This window comes from Parus major, chromosome 5, assembly GCF_001522545.3.
Source record: "Parus major isolate Abel chromosome 5, Parus_major1.1, whole genome shotgun sequence".
NCBI classification, from domain to species: domain Eukaryota; kingdom Metazoa; phylum Chordata; class Aves; order Passeriformes; family Paridae; genus Parus; species Parus major.
The window spans coordinates 21,811,382-21,831,872 of NC_031774.1; the positions used below are offsets into that span (position 1 = coordinate 21,811,382).

Below are 20,491 nucleotides of genomic sequence, written 5' to 3' on the forward strand. Positions count from 1 at the left end.
GCGGGCTCAGGGCTGCTCTCGGGTCCCAGCTTAGGCTGTCCCCGGGCCGCCCTTGCCGTTCTGCCATTCCCGCAGCCCGAACGGCCGAGGCACGGTACGGGAGGGACGAGTCACCCCGCGCTGGGCTTGGCGGCTCCTGCAGCCGGGAAGTTTTCCGGGGAGGCGAAGGCAGCCGAGAAGCAGGGGCAGAGGCGCGCCCAGCCGGAGGGGCCGGGGCCGAGCCGGGCCGGGCCGGGCCGGGCGGGGGCGGAGGAGGGGGCACGGCCGGGAGGTGGAGCCGGCTGCGCTGGCGGCTCCGGCGCTCCGCGGCTGCCGGGCACGGGGCGCGCACGGCAGTGGGAGCCCAGCGCCGCCGGGAGCCGCCGCCGCTCGGTCCGCCCGGTCCGTGCCCGGGAGCCGCCGCCGCGGGAGCCGCCGCCGGAGCCGCCAGGTAACGGGAGGGTTCCCTCCGCCCAGCCCTTCCCCGGCCGGCGGTGCCGCTCCGGCTCGGCTCACCGCCGCCCTGCCGCTGCCCCGGGACGCCCGGGGGTGCGGAAGGGGGCACCACGGGGGGCGGCTCGCCTACCCCTCTGCCGCGCTGTTCCCTCGGGAGAGGACAGGGGAGGATGTGCGGGAGCGCCCTGACTCCCCGGGCTGCTGGGCGTGCAAGTTTGTGGGGCTGAGAAGCCAGCCTGCCCGCCGGTAGCGCCGGCACGGGAGCTGGGGGAGGGCGCCCCGGCTGCCCGAGCCAGCTGAACTCGCCCCGCTGGTAACACCTCTCCGGGGTCGGGCTCCGGGAGCGTCTTCGGGAGCCTCAGAGCCTGTCCTCGGTATTTCTGTATTCTGTTGCCTCCGCCCCGTCACCCCTCCCTCCGGGATCGCTCTCACAGCAAGACAGGCGGAGGAGCCGGGGAGCCCCGAGGCTGTGCCCGGAGCGCCCCGCACTGCGGCTGTCGCGTGTTGGGGTGCGCCACCACCCCTGAAATTCGGGTGAGGAAGGTAGGAGAGTTACCCGTGCTTCTTACTTCAGCCCGGGCTGGGAGGAATTTTCTCTTTCACACTTTGCTGATCTTCCATCCCGCTACCCTGGGTCAGTGCCCGCTCTTTAATAGAGATTTATAGCTGCAGCAGCATGTTAGCGAGGGACCACATGGGGGTTTTGTAAGCCGAACTGGGCATTTCAAGTTTTATCGTAACTTTTGTATTTAAAGGTTACAGTGAGTGAGTAAATAGCGTTTTCATGTGTGGTGTACTTGGATGAAGTATGTTTGATAATCATAATTTCCTTTTTTTCTCTAGCACTTCTCTCAGCAATTAGTAAGCTCGGCCTGATTACTGCTTGTATTTCTATAATAAGAGCAAATTTGGACACAATTAATAGACTTTAGGCGCATAATTCACTGAATCGCCAGTGGCTACCAAAGCTGGTTGGGCAGAAGTGTGCTGGAGATGGTTGTGTGCCTGGCAGGATATATGCTAATTGTGACCATAGGCTCGCCTTGGACTTTTGCTAGTGGGTAAAAAGTTGGAATTGTTAAAAGAGTTTTCTTAATTCAACAGGATGTATGCCAGTGTTTGATGGATTCTACCAGTAAAATGCTTATTGTGATACTCAGTGGTTTTTGTAAGGAGCAGTAGTTATTCCATCACAAAAGTATAGAAACTGAGAGCAAATGATAGGGATGTGATCTGGAGACATAGGTACATTCTGTATTTTTTTTTTTCCTAGTTTGGGGGGGAATCTTTCAAATTCGACCGTGTAACATAATGTACAGATGCGCTTCTTTATCGTCTGCTTTCACCAAAGTATTTTTATAGTACGTTATAATGATTCGAATGTTTGAGCCTCCTTGGAAGGCAGTTAATATTTCTGTATTTGTTGTGGCCGAGGTACAGCTTTTGTTGGCTCCAGCTATAATACCATGTGATACAGTTGCCACGAATTCAAGTGGAGCGGGGTGAGGAGAAAAGGAAGCGCTTTAACTTCTCTGAGATGTTGCAAAATCCGCACAAAATTTCCACCCTTTGTGCGAGGCGGACCTGTGCCACAGGCGGTAGAGCGGTGTGTGTTTAAGGCGGTGGGATGCTCAGGTGAGCGGGGAGTTAGTGCTTGGGCGAGGGACGGCTGTCAGCCCGCGGTGGAGCCGGGCCCTGCGCAGAGCCGGGGCTGCTCCGAGGGGAGGGCTCGGCTGGCTGATGCTGGTGTTTTCCACGAGAGGGCTTTCTCACCGAGTGCCCGCCGCCCCTCGGCTCGCTCCTCGCTACGGAGGCGCAGGATGGGCTCGGGGGTGGTTTGCGTCCGCAGGGTGTTTCAGATTTCCTTTGTAAATTACGGGGAAATCCCTTTATTGCCCCTGAGGTGTAAGGATAAGACATCCTGGGAAGAACAGCAGTCTTCAGTTTCCAGGCTCCCTCAAAACTCAGAACGATCCCTGCAACTTAATTTCCCCACAGTGGAAACGGAGAAGAGGCCGAGTGTGTTTCTCACAGAAGAGGAGAGGGGTTAGGGTGCTTGCATTCTCAGCGCAGATGAAGGCAACGAAATGCTCTATCCTGGCGTGATCTCATTTTTGGCTGCTTTAACATGTATTCTACTTCTCAGGGTGGGGCTGGGCAAAAGGGAAACAGGAATCATTGTGAGAGCACGGATATGCTATCTATAAGTCCTTTGCCAAGTTGTCTGTGTGTTAGTTCAAATAATTTCACGCGTACAGCGTTGCAGGTCTGCTTTTAAAGGCAGAAAGTGTGCCTGTAACTAGTAATAATATTGCAGTTCATAAAACATGAGAAACATCTGTTACTGTGACTTCAATTTGTTTCTCTCTCCTTGGAATAACCGAGTTGACAGCTCAGTCAGGTTTAGCGTCCTGTGCTGAACCTTTGGTCGTGTGTCCCACGGCTAATTGTGACTCACAGAATCAATAAACCCAGCTCCTGCTTCTCTGCTGAGACTCAGCAGGGGAGTGGGAAGGGCTTCAAATCACAGCAGCAGACGATGGGGGACAAATTTGGGTTTCTACAAAGCTGGGCCTATCATGTGCCCCTGCCTCTTTCACTGCAGCAGAGCTGGCTGGGGTCTCACTGTTAGCTGAGTGAGGGAGGGAGATGGTCTGCACTGCTGTAGGGGCAGTGTTTTCCCTCCTAGCACCTCTTGTCTTGCCTTAATCTATCCCAGGTTGAATACTGTAGGCAGTTGAAGCAGAGCCATCTCATGCTTTGATGTGTGTTTATTGGCTTTAGCATCTCATTCCTTTTTTTTTTTTCTTTTTTTTTTTCTTTTTATTTTTTGCATTGGGTTGCTCTCTTTCCACCCCACTTCCCCAAACAAAAATAATTAGAGCAGAGGCAGAATGTGAATGAAGTGACTTTGTATTTTTGTGAATGGGTTTTCTTGCATTGCCCCTGCCTTCCTTGCTGCCTTCTGTAAGATCCTTTCATAATTAAAATATTATGACTATGCTTATGGTAGCCCTTCACTTGTGGCAAGGATCCTAATTTGACGTCAGTGAAAAAAATAGTAGTTTCTGGCAAAGGGCAGATGACATTTCATCAGCTAGTGCTGCCCATTTTTTTTTAAGCCACAGTGCTAAGACCATATGGACAGATAATGAGTTTAAGCTGATAAACAGCTTACAGATTTGCCCAACTAAAGGACTTTCTTCCTAGAAAACACATTTTCCTTTAAAATAAATAATGAAGTTCCTGTGTTTTTATTTAATTATCTTGAGTCCTGTCTGTTCTCACCAGGCTGCAGGAAAACAGGCACAACTGCTCTGGGGACAGAAGCTACTGGATTTATGGGCCTGTAGGTCTTAGAGGACAGGAAGGACTTGGAAAGAATAGTTCAGAAGCTACAAAATTGAGGCCTAAGGGGCCTAAGGTATCTGAAAAAGTGGATGGTGGTCCAAGTTGTATTTAGAGAGTTTCCTGGGGTAGTGCATAGTTCTTGACATCTTGAAGATGAGTCATTGCACGAGGTGGTAGTAGGTCCTAGGTCTGTTTGGGAGTTTTAATTGAAACAGATGGATATCTATACTCCTTGCTAACCCTGTGAGGCTGCTGAAGCAGTCCTTCTCTGGGAATACTGTGGCAAGACAATCCCTGCTTTTACTTTCTCATGAATTTTTGACTAATTTCAGCATGATTTGTTCATCTGTTTAATTTAAAGTGACTTTTCAATAAAATGGATCCATTTTTCTTGGTTTTTATGGGGGAAAAAAAAGCCCCCACTGGTGGTACAGTGAGAGTTGTAAAGTAATTTGTTTTGGGAAGGAGTGGTCTTCGGTTGTCACTTTAAAATAATGACTCAAAACCAAGCAGTGTATTTGCATGAGAGGACAAAGCCTGTGTGTTTGTCCCTCAAGGTGCATAGAAATGAGCTCTTTCAGATCTGAAAGTGCTCATTCCCTTTTAAGATGTTTATGTGTTCTCTTCTTTTTTTTTCCCCCCTGGAAATAATAATTAATTTTAATTGGAAGTGGCAAATGAAGGAAGAAAACAGAACAGACAACTCCATTCTTTCTCCTGCTGCTTATTCCTTCTAAAACTTTATTGTTTTGTGTTGTCCCTTCCCTTCACACTATCCACTTCTCAGCAGTGGGAAGATGATTGGACTTTAATTGTATTTCATGTGAGGATATATTCCAGATGGCCAGAGTTTAGCTTTTTGATGGTCACTGCTGCCTCACTGGTAACTGATACGGCAGCCAGGCTGCATTTGGTCCTACCTCAGCTCATGACTGTGCAGTTCAGCACTCCTCTTGTGTCCATTGCTTCCCCTACACCTACATTTCTTATTTTCTTTTCACAGTTCTTTCAGTTTGGAGCTTCCAAAGTGGTGAATGAGTTAATCCATCCCCTAGTCTCAGGGGATTAGGGTGAATTCAGTGCCCACCAAACAAACTGTCGATTGTCCTCCCTACCCAACCTCTTGTCTTGGAGCATTTAACAGCTGCTTTGCTGTTTATCATTTCTGCATTGGTGAAGATCTGTCATGGGCTAATTTAGTATGAATTTTCTGAGGCTGAAAGAAGTGGCTATAGGAAAGAAGTGTGTTGATCTTTTTCTGTTATCCACACCATCTGCTAAACCAGTTTGTCAGCATGTTTGTATTTATTTTTGCACAGATATAAATTAAAGAAACAGTCTATGATAAAGATGTTTTGCTCTTACAATGGGATTTGCTTCTGCACTTCTGCCACCTTCTGTTCTTTACCAATGGGCTGTCCTTCATTGGTCTTCCTCGGAGCTAGAGGCAGAGAGTCTCACCATCCTGGTGAGTTGTACACGTGTGGGCTGTTTTGGATTTGAATTGTCTCTGCAGGTGTCTTGATACAGGAAGCTCTGGATGACTGAGTGCCTAATCTGAATGCTGCTTTTCTGCAATATGCAGCAAATATTGCATGACAATTGAGAGTAGTCATGTAGTGCAAATTTATCCCTACCAAATTAATTTAAAAGAAAACCATAACCAGTATCTTGCCATTGTCCCCTGGGGTTTTGACTGTCACAGATTTTTGTATGGATCTTGTTCCTGCACAGGAATCTTCCTGACTATGTAGTCCTTCCAATAAGGATTCCAATGACTGCTAAGTCTCTGGGGCTCCTTGTGCTTTGGGATTGATTGATTTATTGATTGCTATAAGGATCATACCTTTGCTATGTATTTACTAAATAAACCTGGTCTAAAATGGAAGTTTCATATTTCTTGAGAAATAAATTTAAAATCACGGTAGAAGAGTCCATTTTTAAATTCAAATGCAGTTCAGATTTTTTAGTCCAGTCTATCACTTCAGGCAGAAAGAGACGATGCTTTTGATGAAATAAATAGTGCTGAAACTGAATCTCATCCATGTGCTTGATATTGCTTGGTTATCAAAGGGCTTCATTATTACGTGAATTAGGGTTCAGGTCTGAGTTTGTTTAGTGTAGCTCAGCTTTTGATTTTAGTTCAACTCTATTCCTGCCTTTCTTGCCCCCATTTTTAGTTGGTACATGGCCATGTTAGAGAAGGAATTTGTTGGGTCATCTGTAGTGCCTAATGTGATCTGGAATTTTCCCTGATTAGTCTCCTGGAAGCAGTATAACCAGTACCCTCTTTACTGCTGGTGCTGTGGTGTTACTGTCAGGAATAAAAAACTTACAGTGGTTGTTGATTCCAAGGAAGTGCAACTAAACCAAACTGCTAATGTGAAAAGTCAGGTAGTAAAGCAGAGATAATAACAGCTCTTATATTTTCTCAGACTTCTCATTTGCATTGTAAACAGCTTTAAATACATCTTTTGCCATCCCAGATGTCAGGAAAGCCCACAAGGCAGATGAGTGGAATGGGGTTTGGGACTGTATGGTGACTTGTCGACTGTGGGTCAGTGGCACAGCTTGGCAGGGGCTCAGGAGCTTAGAGGCCCTGGCTGCAGTTAGGGTTATGTATATTGTGCATGATTACTGTTCTGACTGTTTCTGCTGTTCTGTGCTGCTCCTGAGGCTCAGCACTGAAATTGTAACGCTAGCAGCTTTCTTTTCATGGCCCAGTGCCCAGTTTGAAGAAGGGTGATTTTGGTCATGTTGCTAGACATACGTATTTATGGCCCTGTTTCATCTGTTGAATTTAATTTGTTGGGGTATTTTTAACATTATTATGGAAACAGTTACTATATTTACTCCTTACAGAAAGCTCAGTGTAAGACAGTCTCTGAAGAGAGCGTTCTAGAGTAATAAATATTGCACTAAATTATGGTGTCTACACTTCTTCAGGAAAAATGGTCTAAATGAACTGACTGGCAGTTTGCCTGTTCCTGAGACATGGACCTCACAGGGCACTGAACTGGAACACTCTATGCTGGGAAAGCAATGATAGAGTTTGTTCTTGGCTTGCTTGATGGCACATCTCATTTTCTTGTGGAGTGAAAATAAACCAGATCTTCTTGTACAGAGGGAGCTTGTGCCTGTACTGGACTGCTTTCTCAGGCCCGCTGAGAACCTGTTTCCCATGGAAGTCTTTGGGACTGGTGGGCACCTTTCAGATGAAGTCCCTAAAACCTGTTGCCAGCATAAATATGATAATGGCATCCCCACTGACTGGAAATTCAGTGGATTTTTGGATGGGAGTCACTGTCACTGTTGTTGATGTGCTTATTTATGCACTTATTTGAAACCAGAATGTTTTAATGTCAGTCTTGCTGATAAAAATTGATGGAGCTTAATGGCGATACTGTGGTGGGTACAACATGGATATGTATGAGAAATAATGGCAAATAAAGGATTGAATGTCTCAGAATATTATTGAGAGGGGTGAATTTTGGATATGATGTATTTTTGAACTGCTGACTGCCCTTTTTTCCTGTTAATGTCAGAGGGGATTCTCAAAGCTGCTTAGGATGAGGCGCTTATTTTGTGTTAATCAACAAAACTTTCCCTTCTGATGGGAATGTGGCATGTAACAGGGTTCCTCTAGAGTTACACCAAGCTGTTTTTCAGAATAAGATACAGGAAAAACCGAGAGATAATTCTGGAAGTGCTTGAGACACAATGCTGGAAGCACCAAAAGATCTCTTTGCTTTGGCAGCCTGAGAATTGACAATATAATACCTTGCTGATGTGACAAATCACTCTGGGTTCATAGGATTGAAAAAAACCCTTCAAAACTGATAAGGATTTCAGCTTACAGTGATGCTTTGTTAATTAAGAAGTGTTTTTCTTATTTTAAATGTTAGGGGAAGCATCAGTCAGGAACAACATTCTGATGCGATTAAGAAAGAAAAAACAGAGAAGACACAAGACAAAAGAAAAAAAAGCTACTTAATCCAGCCAGTCTCTTGGAAGTCTTATTCTATCTCTTCACTGTGCTTAAGGGAGCAGAAGGTTTCAGGCTTCACATTTTGTGTGTTCATATTTTGATACTGCAGCGGGGAAGGTTTGGCAGGAGAAGAGTCGGCGTTAGTTGAAAAACATTAATTTTCTTTGTTAATGCTGCTGCAGATAGTTCCAAGTTTTCAGTTTGCAGTGGATTTCTTACAGTATTTCTGTAATGTGATGCTCTTTGGGAAGTGCTTTGAAGTTCTGCACTAGCCTTGGGGAGCAGAGGGCTTTGGGAGGGGGATTGGACTCTCACTCCCAAGTTCTATCACTGATTTTACTGCTCAGAACTGAGGTGGGTGAGTGCCAGCAGTCCTAACATCAGCCTGCTGTAGACACTCCTTAGCTCTGGGAAAGTTGCATTGCTTTTCTGAGCATCTGTTTCACCAGCTGTGAAAATGAAGATAGTACCCTCAGCATGTGGGTATGATGAAGGTTCTTGTTAGCTAATCTTGCTAAAGTGCATTGGAACTGTGAAGCATTGTGGGTTGTTGTTTGAAAGTGTGAAGGTTTAAAATGGTGTAAGCCATGAGTTTGCATCTTGGTTAGGGAAGGGGAGTGTCAACTGGGAGACCTTTGACAACAGGCACAAAGGGTTTGTGGGAAAGAGGAGAAATTTGCCTGTAATGGAGGGACCTGAGTGAGAATTATGCCTCATTCTCTTTACACAAAATCTAAATGGATTTATTTGGAGCTTTGTAAAGCACCTGTCCAGGGCTGGATTTTTCCCTAACACCAGTTGCATTTCCTTTTGCTGTTTTTCCAGCCCCCCCCTTGCCCTCCTCCACACACTTGCTTTTTATGATCAAAGCTCCATTCTTTAAAGATATTCCAATGACTTGTAATAGTGTTAGAAGATCCCCTATGGACAACAGCTCTGATTAGACACTGAAGAATTCTTTAATTCTCTTCATACTTATTAATGTTAGGAGCATTGTGCTGATAAAAGGTGTGGGTTTTTTTCCCATTGCTGTTACTACTTTTTCTTTGGCTCCCCTCCTCCCCAGACACTGCACTTATTCTTTAAGCTTTCACGTTGTCTTGTCTTATATAAACTTGGTTCCTTGGTTCTTGCTTTCAATTCATTCTTTTATCTTCTACAGCCCTCAATGAATGCTTAAAAATAATAAATATTAATAATAGGGCTTTTTGAACCAGCAGGCTCTTTGCAGCTTAAACTCACCTTTTCCTGCTGCTTATCCCCTATTAGAAGTTGCTATAATCTGCAGATTGTAGCTGTAATAACTTCTGAAGCAGTGGCTGGGTTTGTGACAAGCGTAGGATTATAGCTCCAGGTGGGGAAGCGGCAGCAGGAATAGAGAACCTCAAAGGCACAAATATGTTGTTCCAGTTGAAATATTCTTAGCAATAAAGGAAGAGAAGCCAACAAAATTTAGTGTGGGAATAGAGCTATTTATCTAGGTTTCCATGGAGTGTCAGTGACCTATATAGGGTAATCCTGTACTGCACATAAAAATTGCTGTGTTTAGAAGTAGAAAAACATTCTTTCTGGAGAACACAGTTTAAGAAGACTGTACTTTTGGAAATTCTTTCAAGCCACTTCATGGGAAGTGTCTTAAATCAGCAAGACTAGCTCTGACTTACATCTGTGGTATAACTGTGTTTTCTTTTAATTCCTTGTGGGGACAGTTTTACCTCTCCTTACTACAGAAGAAAAAGATGCTGTCCACCCCTGTGTGTAAAATTGACCACATAATGCACAGCCCAGGCTCCAAAGCTTTTGCCACACACACACATGTACACCCTCTTTTGGATATCAGCAACATTTTTACTGTCCCAGACTAAGGAATGAATAAAGTAAACATGAAAGGAGAGAGTGAGGTTTTCCCACCATACCTCCTTTCCTCTGTTTAACAATGTAAACTACTGGAATACAAGAAGTCAGAATCCTGAGTTTTCAGGGCAAATTTAACGAAACCTTGTTTGTTTCTTCTACGCCATGTTGCAGTGACTCTACCTGGGGGAGATAAGCTGTTCCTAAGCAGAACCTCTATTGGGTGGGTTGCTTCTAGGCTTATGTCTTCAGCAGAAACCACACTGGTTGCTACTTTAGGCTAGGACTGGCTAGGAGCCTTCAAGGAAACAACATGCCTGCAGAAAATGCTGATTTATTGAAACCATTCCTGCTTTGTAAGAAAGGGTTGGTCTCCACTTCCTTCTCGTTGGGTGAATTTCTTGCACATAGGATAGAATTTCTTAACCAAAACAGATAGGAGCCAAATGGTTTGGGTTTTTCACCTATGCTGTCACAAATCCAAAACAGGGTCCTTAAAGCAGGTTTCCTAGAAATTCCTGAAATTGCCAGAAATTCCTGCCCTAACCACAGAACTGCTGTTCTAGAGCACGTGTGTTTATGCATGAAGGATTCCAAGGTGTGTTCCAGATTTTTACCCCTATGTGAAATAAAAAAAATATATCATGTCTCAAAAAATGTGGCTCCCTCAAAAACTGAGTTCCCATCCAGGTGTCCTTGTGTCTCCTTCAGTGTTCTTGCTGTCTTTCCTCACTGGTTCTGCAGGTTTGTGTCTCCCCTGGATGTGCTCTTACGGAGTGGAGCAAAAAGTCTCTGAAGACCTTGGCAAAACAATCAGCTTGTCAGTGACATCAGGGGAAAGACTGACACTGAAGCACTGATGGTGTATTTTGTCAGGGTCAAGGCTGTACAAGGATATATAATTCCTAAACCATTGCTTCCTCTGAGGAATATTATTAGAAAATCACCTTAAGCCGCCAAGGAAAATATAGCTGAACACTGCTGATATGTTGGTGCCTGGGCCATTGTTGTTGGGCAGGATGGGAAAAATAGTGCTTAGGGCAAGAGAGGAGCTGCTTGGAACAGAATGAAACACTCTTGTGCTGGTTTGATTGCAGCGAGCTCAGCATAGACAAGGCTACCACATGGATCCAGTAATTTCTTCTTTCCTGGTGTTTTATGGAGAGGAGGAGAAAGTCTTGATCCTTTCTTAGTTCTCCTAGGAGAGTAAGGAGATAAGAAGAAGGAAGTCAAGAGGGGATCTCAGCTAAGCTGGGTGTGTGCTTAGTGAGGGTGTTTGTTCTCTGTGGTTGTGCTCTGCATCACCAAAGACCCTCATTCTGGTTATTCCAGTGCAGCTCAGCCCCCTGAGCTGTGATGTGTTCTGTGCTGCTTGGCTGCCAAGGGGACCTTTCAGAGGATCCCTCTGTTATAAAAGGTGGGATTGCAAAACTGAGGTGCTCACTCCAGTTCTGATTATATGGGAATGCCACTCTGCCTTTGCTTTGTATTTTGTTTTTGCCGTTTTTAGAAAAGTGGGGGGAAAAGGCTGAGGGTTGAAGCTTCATCAGTGCTCAGACAAAGACAGTACACTCCTTTTAAAGGCAAAAACTTCCAAGCCCTTACTGTGTATTTGAGGTTTAAATAAGGGGAATTTCCTCTTTCAGGGAAGCCAAATTCATCCTCAGATGGCCTCCACTAACCTGTTCTAAGAAGACGTGTTCATCTTGTGGTAGACGAGGAGTCTGAGCTTGCCCTTTTGGTATCACCCCTCCTTTTCCTTCCAGTTAAATAAGGAGGCATAAGGTGTGTTTACAGCACACAGAGGCAGCAGTGGGAGGCCTGACCTAGTGGAAATCAGAACCAGGATTACCATACAGCTTATTTGGATCCACAACAATCAGGTCTGGAAATCATATAATGTCAAAGCAGTCCTGGATGTGAGATGAGCTCCACTGTGTCTGTCTGTCTGTCTGCAGAGATGCAGAGCCCAGTTACACAGTGTTTGAAAGAACAAATTAAAACATCATAAACCTTGCTTTTATGGGGTATTTTTTGTAATAAACAGGCAATACTGATCTTAAAATAAAAGATGACACTAACATCTTAATATGGTTTTGCAAAAAATTTACCTAAGAAAATATTTCTCTTATATTAGTCAAGTCTAAGACCTCTAGCACTGAAATGACAGCAGATTTCTAGTATTGCTTATGGTTACAGGCATCAAAGGAACCTTTAAAGGAACCTCTAGGAGGCTGATTGCTAAGGTTCCCTAGATCCCCAGGAAGACAAAGGTAAGCTGCTACCTTTCTTCAGAGTCTTCAATTGTGCTCTCAATGATAACTGTAATTTCAGAGTTATATGAGGCCTTTTTAAGAACTGCACCTTTTGCCCTAAAAAGTAATTTTGCATCTTCTAATCACAGAATGATCTGCTTTGTATCCATGTCATGTCTTAATTCTGCCCATTTTTTAAGTATACCTACATTATTGGGAAAAGCAAGCTATTGATGTAAGAGTTCACTCTTTTCTTCTGAATCTGGGATGATGAATTGAAAAAAATAATGAATTAGGTTAGTCTGAAAATAGCTTCAGTAAGCTGAGGTCTAAGATGTATGATTGAGCTGCACTCTACGTTTGTCCTGTTGAAATAAAGTCAGGCTGCACTAGGATAGTCTTGCAAAGGGTTTTCCATAACACAGAGCAGGGCTGCATGCTCCAGCTGCTCCCTGAGACTGCCTTGCAGAATCCTTTTTGTGGCTGGAGCTGTATTCTCCTGGACTTCAATGTTACTGTAGGATTGATGCAAAGCTGAAGGAGGCCAGGAGAAGCCATGTAGTGGATCTATTTTCCCTTAACATCCCACATGATTACATCTGTAGACCGTGCTTTAACGTGAAACTACAATCTTCAGCTGTAATCCTTGATTCTTTATGGAGTGGAGCAGTGTGGAGCAGGACCAAGCACTGATTTTTTAAAACGGAATATAATTAAATGTAAAACTGCCTGAGTCTGGCTGTCTTGTAGCTTCATAGGTAACTCCTCATAGACAAGATTTGTTTCTCCCTTTCACCTTTCTGTTCTACTGTCCCTGAGCTTTATTCCTTGTGATGAACTCTGCCTAAGTAAAGGCAGAATATCTTCTGTCCAGATACACTATTGCCTAGCAAGGAGATGAAACAGATGCAGTTGTTGGAACTGATGATAAGGTAATTTTCTCACCCTTCCAATAACTGCAAATGCATTTGAAAGAGGATTTGCAGTGCTGGTAGCATTTGCTGTTGTGTGTACACCCTGAGCTAGAAATCTGAGATTGACTGATGGATAATGAAACAGTGCACTGTGCCTGAAGGAACAGATTGGGCAGGCATCTGAACTATCCCTGGACTGGCCCACCAGAATGAGTCAGTTGCTCAGAATTTTTCTGGCAGATGCAGCCTCTCTGTTTCATGTCACAGTAATTATCTACCACTTGTTTATTGAGTGTCTGTGTGGTCCACGTTATCTGGGCATCTCACAGTTGCAAATGGATTGTATCTTTGTAGCACCTTTTTTGAGGCGGAGCATTCCCATTTTACTGATGTAAGTGGAATATAAATAACTCGCTGAGGGTACCATGGAAAACTTGTAGCACACTAGGAAATAAGAGAATAGTACCTACCCAATTTTTTCTCCTAGGAAAGATAGCTCAGGTTTGAAAAATGGGGAGGGAGTATTTCCTGTATCATAAGAAGATTTTTCCCAGCTAAATAAATGACATGCTCTTGTGCTCTCTGTGCTCTTGGAGCCAAATGTCCCAAGTAACTTGATGATATGTTGCTAAGGCCTTTTCTTCTTTTGGTTGTGTTAATTGTGCATTTGTTAAATTTGGATAAGAACTTTTTCTCTGTAAATTAAACTCTATTTGTGAGGTGTTTGGAGTTTTTTTTTGCAGGGGGAGGTTAGGGGCAAGGCTTGGTTGGTTTTTTCTCATAGAAAATAAAGACCTTCTGAAGTTTTGGAAGGAATGGGGTTGGGGTGGGAAAATTTTTACCTCAGCCAAAATAATCAATATTTCATGGTTTGGGATATGCATTAGAGTGTGGGAGACTACAGGTGGTGACACTGAGATCTGAACCTTCTTTTCCACGTAGTACTGCAGTGCATTCACTGCTACTCTGCCTTCCTGCTGAATGCCAACTTCTTGCCAGTTAAATTTCCTTAGAAATTTAGAAGCAGAAGTTCATTTTCCTTTGAACAGACTGGTTTTTGCAAACTGCTTTCCCCCAGAAATAGTGTTTAGGAAGAGCATATAATCAGGCCTAATAGCCCTTAACAAGTTAGTGACTCCTTGAGTCTTACCCTTTAGTGGTGTCTGAGGAGTGATGTGGTCCTGAAGTATCTGCCTATTTCCACTGCAACAAACCTAATCAAAGCCACAAAGTGAGATGGCCTCTTCCTCTGCCCTGAGGCATTCCTGGGCGCTTCCTTGAGAAAGCAATTTGCTTTGGAGTTATTAAAACAGCACATGCTGTAAAAAAAAAATAACTTCCCAGGCACAGGTGCGGAGCTGCTCAGTATTAATGCCAGTTGTGCGGTTCAAAATCACAGCTTTGTTCTCAAGATTGTAATAGTGTTAAAAAATTCAGCCTTGATCTTGATGAGAGCTCAAGTTCCTGAGCTTGAGTGGAATCAGGGTCAAGGTTTTTAATTTGTTCATTCTTCAGAAATACTGAGCACCTTCTGTGGCAGCTGAAATTAGTGGGAGCTGTGTGTACTCAGCATTTTGGAAGGAAAACAGCGTGTGCATGTGTTGTGAGCTGTGATTTACAGCAGGCAGGATCTCTAGGGGTTTGCAGTATCTAATAAGGTGCCCCCTATAGTTGCTTCTTAATTAAGCCCCAGACACCTTACATGGCTTCTCTTGAACTTCAGGACTCTGCTTTTCTCGAGCATATTTGAGACTTCTAGCCTGGCAACTCCTTGGAGCTTTCTATTAAGGCATTAAGGGGAGGAAAACCAGTTGGTTGCCTCAAGCTGAGGAGGAAATGCTAGACTTGAAGGATTATCTCAGAGCAATGAATTTTAAAGACTTTTTGCTATACATGTTCGGAAAGCTATCAAAATGCTAATGGTTCTGCTGTCTTTTTTAACCCTTCCAAGGTATGGAGCTGATGGAGGGGAAGTGAGAATGATGCTATTCAACTCTGAAAGGACAGTTTGGTCAGAAATTAAGCTTTTGAGCAGCTTTTCATCTTCTAGCCACTTCTCCCAGTGACAAGGAGGACCGATGCACCCATCATTTGGATAGAACAATTCTGTATGAGCAGTTGAGCCCATCTGCAGGTGTGGTAGGCCAGGTTCTCCATGAAACCAGCAGCCTGCAGGAAAGATAAGCACATGGCTGAAGAGCACAGATTGGTGCCCCTCCTCCCCGTACCCCACTGTGTGGGACATGCCCGTAGTGCTAAGGGTGCCTCTGTTGTGGAGGAGGTCTGTCCCTGCCAGAGCTGCTCGCCCAGATGTGTCGGTACCCGAGGGCCCTGGCACGGGATGGCCTGTCCTCCCTGCACACACAGAGCACCAGTGTCCTACAGGAGCACGGGACACCAGTGTTTCACCAAGGAGACTGATTCTCCTGGGTGCCTTGCCTCGCCATCCTAAGCCAGGCAGGACGTGGGCTCCGTGTGGACACAGGCTGGGAATGTTTTCTCCACGGCTGCCGTGAGCTGGGCAGCAAGGCTTGTCTGAGACACTGAGCAGGTTCTGTGTGTGCAGTGGCTGCTCTGCTGTTGCTGCCCTAAGTGGCTGGGCTGATTCAGTCTGTGCAGGAGGCAGGCAGGCATATTCCTCTGGGGATACTATCTGTATCTCTGAGGAACTGCTGTTCCATTTATTTAGGTTTTTGGCTGAAGTTTTTGACGTGTTAGGAATATCTCATTCAACTCTATAGAGATTCTGTTAATGTTCTGCTTTAGAACCAGGTAAATACTTGGCTAGCCAATGATATAAATAACTGAAATTGTGTATTATTAGACCCATGAGACTCAGTTGTTTCTTTAGCTGTCTCTGAAATATGCTAGAGCAATGGGTCTGTCTGTGCTTATCTTTTTAATCAGGACTATCCAGGCAATTTTAGCCCTCAGGAGAGCCCAAATCACTGAGCTGCAGGGCTATCTAGGCCATTAAGCTTATGGCTTTCAGGTTTCTGTGAACCTGTAATGCGGCTTATTTATTATTTTTAAGGCATATTTACTGTTAAATACGAGCTGCCAGCTTATTTGAAATCTTCAAAGCATCAGTCTTTTCCATATTGCAGCTGAAGTGTTTGGTTGCCAACATGTATCACCTGGGGGCAGGAGCGAGGGCAGGCAGTATGGAAAGGATTGCTGCAGGGATTTGTTTGGGGCTGGGACTAAGGATGGAGCAGGGTAAAGAGGCTGGATAGCAGTGAGACACTGTGGAATAGGTTTGTCCTTTCTCATTTGATATGAGTTTGTTGAGGTGTTGTATAGCTTGGGGTAGCTAAAATGGATTGGATAGAACACTTGGGAAGTCAGCTTTAGGGAAAGCTTTTTTAATGTGGATTGTTCTAAATAAGATGAAGATATGGCTGGTGCATGGTGCACTAAGCATCATGTTGACCATGGTTTCCTGTTGGGCTTTCAGCAAATTTACTACTTTAGTTTGTGTATATGTGAGAAAAAAATAGCTATCTACTCCACCCCCTTGTATTTTTTCCCATCATGGACAGTTTCAGTTCACTTGCCAATCTCATGTATATCTAAAGGCTGTTTTCAGTGGACTCTTTCCTCTCCAATTCTTACATTTCTCAGTGGGTGGCTTTAGAAATTGCAAACAATATTTTTTGCTCAGAAATGATTCCCCCTGATATTTTTGTGATCACTGTGAAAAAAAAACAACTCTGCTTTTTTCTAATTCTTATTTTTCACAAAAAGTGCTTTTTGCTCAATCTTGAAAATTTAAGATTGCATGAATAAACAGGTGGCTCTTAATGTGTCCATAGTTGCTTTGCAGACATGAATTTTAAACTGTGCTACTTCTTTGCATTTTCCATTTGGGTTTTTGTGTGTGCAAAGAGAAGGGAGCTTGAGCCACATTTTTCTACCACAATCCCTCCTTCCATGCTAGAAGATGAAGGTGTTGGCAGTGGGAGAAGTAGGATTTACAGTGGGGTGTAAGTACATGACATGTCAACGTCACTTTTCTGATTAAGTATGTGGGTAATCTCTGCTAAGCACAAATGCAAAACAAAATCCTCTGTTATGCCTGAAGAAATGTGCCATGCAGAGTCAGGCTTTTGGATGAGCCAGTGAAGCAGGTGGGCTAGCCAAAGGGACAGTGGGATATGCAGGCATGGTCTGTAAAGGGTATTTATTAGAAGGGAATGTGTCACTCTCTTTGATAGATGGCTTCTGCCTTTTTTTTTTTTTTTTTTTTTTACTTTTTTTTCTTTTACATGCCTGCATAGTTTTAAAAAACTAGAATTCTCCTTTCTTTTGGCTGCATGAGGAAAGAAGGGGTGTGGAAGTGCTGGTTAACAGCAACCACAGTCTAAATCTTGCAAGTTGCCATCTTTCAGAAGTTGGCTGTGGATTCTCTGCATGCACTAGTCTGTGTTTCTGAGATGAGGAAAGTTGTAGGAGATGTAGCCATGACAATAAAGAGGCAAAGTTCCCCATTTGCTCATACTGGACATATCTGTGCTCTCCTGTCAGAGAAACTGAGGTTTAAAACATTGGAGTAGTTGTGCTCTGAAAGATTTGAATCTTCAGTGTAGCAGTAATTATTTCCACCAAGAATCTTTGTGCTTCCAGATTCCCAAGACTGAAGATACCTTACCCCAGGACATGTAGCAGCATGATGGGTAGAACACCTTCTGGGAAAGAGAAAGTTCTCAGTTCAAATATTGGCTTGAACTTTAGGCAAAAAGTCTATATGACCCAGTTTGCAGTATTCCAGGAGCCAGGCACTCAGTCAAATTACTTGTTGGATGAGCTGTGGTTGTTGTCCATGTGTGTGGTCTTAGCCCATGGCAAAAGAAAGGTAATGCAATTTAACTAAGCTCTGTCCCTGCTAAATTAAATTACCTCACATCATCTGCAGGGGATGAGCATGCACAGGGAGTGTTACCACAGCTCAGCTGATGCTCAGCCTACTGCTAGTGCTGTGTACCACGACTTCATTGGGATCTCCACTGGAGAGTCCCAGTGAGCAAGCAACAAGTAAAGCCAGTTCCAAGGAGAAGGAAATACAGCTGTGCCTCCATTTAGAGAAAGTAGTCCCAAAGTCTCATCACATTTTTAGTTTGGGAAGTTCAGGTGACTGATTGGTGGAAATAGAGGTTTTCAGCAATTACTGTACTTACTAAAAATAAATAAATTTGCCATTTTCCAGGAGATGTTGGCTCCCTTGCCTGTAGGGAGGTCCTTTTGCTTCTAACAGGCAGTGGTGCCAAACACATTTTTGTTCTCTTGGGAATGTGTTTCCTGAAAGATTCCTTTCATCTGCAATGAATTCTGTGCTTTAAACAAAGGAAATATAAATGGTTTTCCCCCCAAGTATCTGCGAGAACTTCTTTGTAAATGAATTGAAATTGTCTCACTTGATAGCAGACCAAGCAGCAGTCTGTCCTCACTTTCAGTTGCTTTGTCTCTGAGATTGGTATTCCTTGTCTAGGAATGCCAAGGGGCAGTGAATGATCTGACCTTGCCATGGATGATGCAGAAAGCTTGGCAGTTCAGAGATGTGTCCAATTTGACTGCCATAATGGGATTTGAAAGGGAATTGGTGTAAAGAGATGTTAGAAAGGACATAGGAATATCCACTTTGGCTCCTTGGCCTTTACAGTAGGAAGAGACAACTTCAGCAAAAGCCTCTGTAGCCAGTCTGTGCCAGCTCAGCCTCAGGAGATTAAGAATTGCAGGTGATGCCTTTGTTCTGGGGGGCAGTGGGAGGACCTCACCTCAGTCTGACCTGATCCCCTGGAGCTTGTAGCGTGAGGGTGGCAAGGTGGGCCATGCAGCTTCAGAACCTCTGGGAGGAGAGGGGAACAAGGGCTTGCTCAGAGGGAATGCTGAGTCTCTTGTCCCCAGAAACTTATCCTGGCAGTGGCCACGAGCATGGTGATGATGGGCAGTGCTTTCTGCAGTCCCAGTGGTTGTCATCTGGGTGGTTTGGTGCTGATGGGGTGATGCTGGCAGCACCTCTGCACCGTGATGATGGAGTTGGATCACAGGTGCTTCTGTGTCCTTGTGACACTGTTGTTCATCCTGTTTTCTTCCAAGCCAGGACTGAAATCTCCTGTTATTGACAGATAGAAGCTTTTGTGCTGAAAATTTCCCATTCACATAATCTCTCAGAAGTCATCCCAGTGTGACAAACTCTCTTTCCAGCTCCAGTCTCTCTTTTGCTATGATTTTCTGTAAACCAGGGTTGGAATGTGTTTCTTAAACATACATGAAGTTTAGCATCTGTTGTTGGTGACACAGATCATTGCACATGGGAGAATGAACGTGCAAGTTCACGCACAGCCTGCTTTTGCTTCACAATGAAGATGTGGTTAAATGGGAATTAGGATTAATACTGGATTTAAGATTCTCGTAGTTGGCTGGTAAAAGCCTAATCTCCTCAAAGGCTGCAGCAGGCTGGCAGCATTCAGCTCAAGGCCAATGTTGTTTGCAAGACCTGAAAGAAATTGAATTTTGATTCCTAGAGCACTTTAATCGTAGCCTTTCACGACAGAGATGGGAAGAGAGTATTCTATCTCAAATGCAGCCTTTTAATTTCTTTAATGTGTGACAGTCACCTAGGCTTCTAGGTCTGATGGACGTTTGACAGTAATATTTCTCATTTCCTTTTGTAAAAGCTTAGGGATTCTGATTGATTTTAGAAGTGTATAAATTGCATTCTGAAAGTTGATATACCAAAGCCTCTGTATAGGCAGAGTGAGATAAATCCAAGCAGGGCAGCAAACACTTTCCAGTTTAAAGTGTTGAGAGTGTCAAATGTCTTTCAGGTAAGCAGGCTCAGGAGGCCACAGAAGTATGGAGCTCCTGGGTGTGATGTGGTCAGTTCAGTCCAGCCTGGTTTGTTTTTTGCTGAGGTAGAGATGACTGCTGAGAAATGCATTGCTGAGTCTGCACATGTCCTAAAATGAATCACTGCATTTGACATTAAGGCCCATGTTGGAAAATAACATGTTTTAACCTGAAGTGTTGATGCTTCTCCTGTTTATTGTGGCTGCAATTTTTCTGTGTACCTAGTTTTTCCAAAAGTCAAACATTTGGTTATCTAAATAATTTGGTTTTCAGTTAAATCTTAAGGTAGACTTTATGTAGGCTTAGTCCTGCATAGTCAAACAGGACAGAGGTGTGTAAAGATTGCCTGAATAGCTACTTCTGATTCCTTGTTTCCAGTTTTCTCCTTGGTAGCCGTTTTGATTGGCTCTGCCCAACCACTGGGAGCTGCCCTTTGCAAAATGCTTTTCTATCTGTATTGCTGCTAGTGATAGCCTGGCAAAGTGTGTCTCCTTTCCCTTTTTTTTAAATCAACAGCCCATGCTGCAGATGGGTCCCCTTTACAGGGGGTGTCAGAGATCTCTACAGTATGATCATGGACACCACTGTCAGTGGAGCTCTGAGCCACTGAGGGTGGAAGGAGCAGAGACACATTGACTAGATTTGAGTGGAAGGCTTGTGGAATGCTGCTGATATGATTCAATATCCATGTTGCTAACAAGAATTACTTTTCTGCAGAGATGGTGATGAAGTGCCTTTAACTATACTTGATTCCAGCCTTATCAGTTTGTTTTTTCTCAAGCCTACTTATTCAAACTCCACCTAGACAGATTTCTTTGGATTGCTTCTCTTTCTTTCTGTGTTGG

The 20,491-nt window shown here is 44.1% G+C and overlaps 1 protein-coding gene across 4 annotated transcripts in view; it reads left to right on the forward strand.

Annotated features, from left to right (window-relative positions):
* Positions 1–388: 388 nt before the first annotated feature.
* The window catches only part of TSPAN18 (tetraspanin 18), a 120,156-nt gene continuing 100,053 nt past the window's right edge, over positions 389–20,491 (forward strand). The window contains exon 1 of one of the 4 annotated variants that reach the window (XM_015631116.2): positions 389–430. The gene's annotated coding sequence lies outside the window, so the exon portion shown is untranslated. Of the gene's footprint in view, positions 431–880; positions 979–1,973; positions 2,071–20,491 lie in introns of those variants that run through there. The other 3 variants (XM_015631114.3, XM_015631119.3, XM_015631115.3) reach the window with 3 other exon arrangements.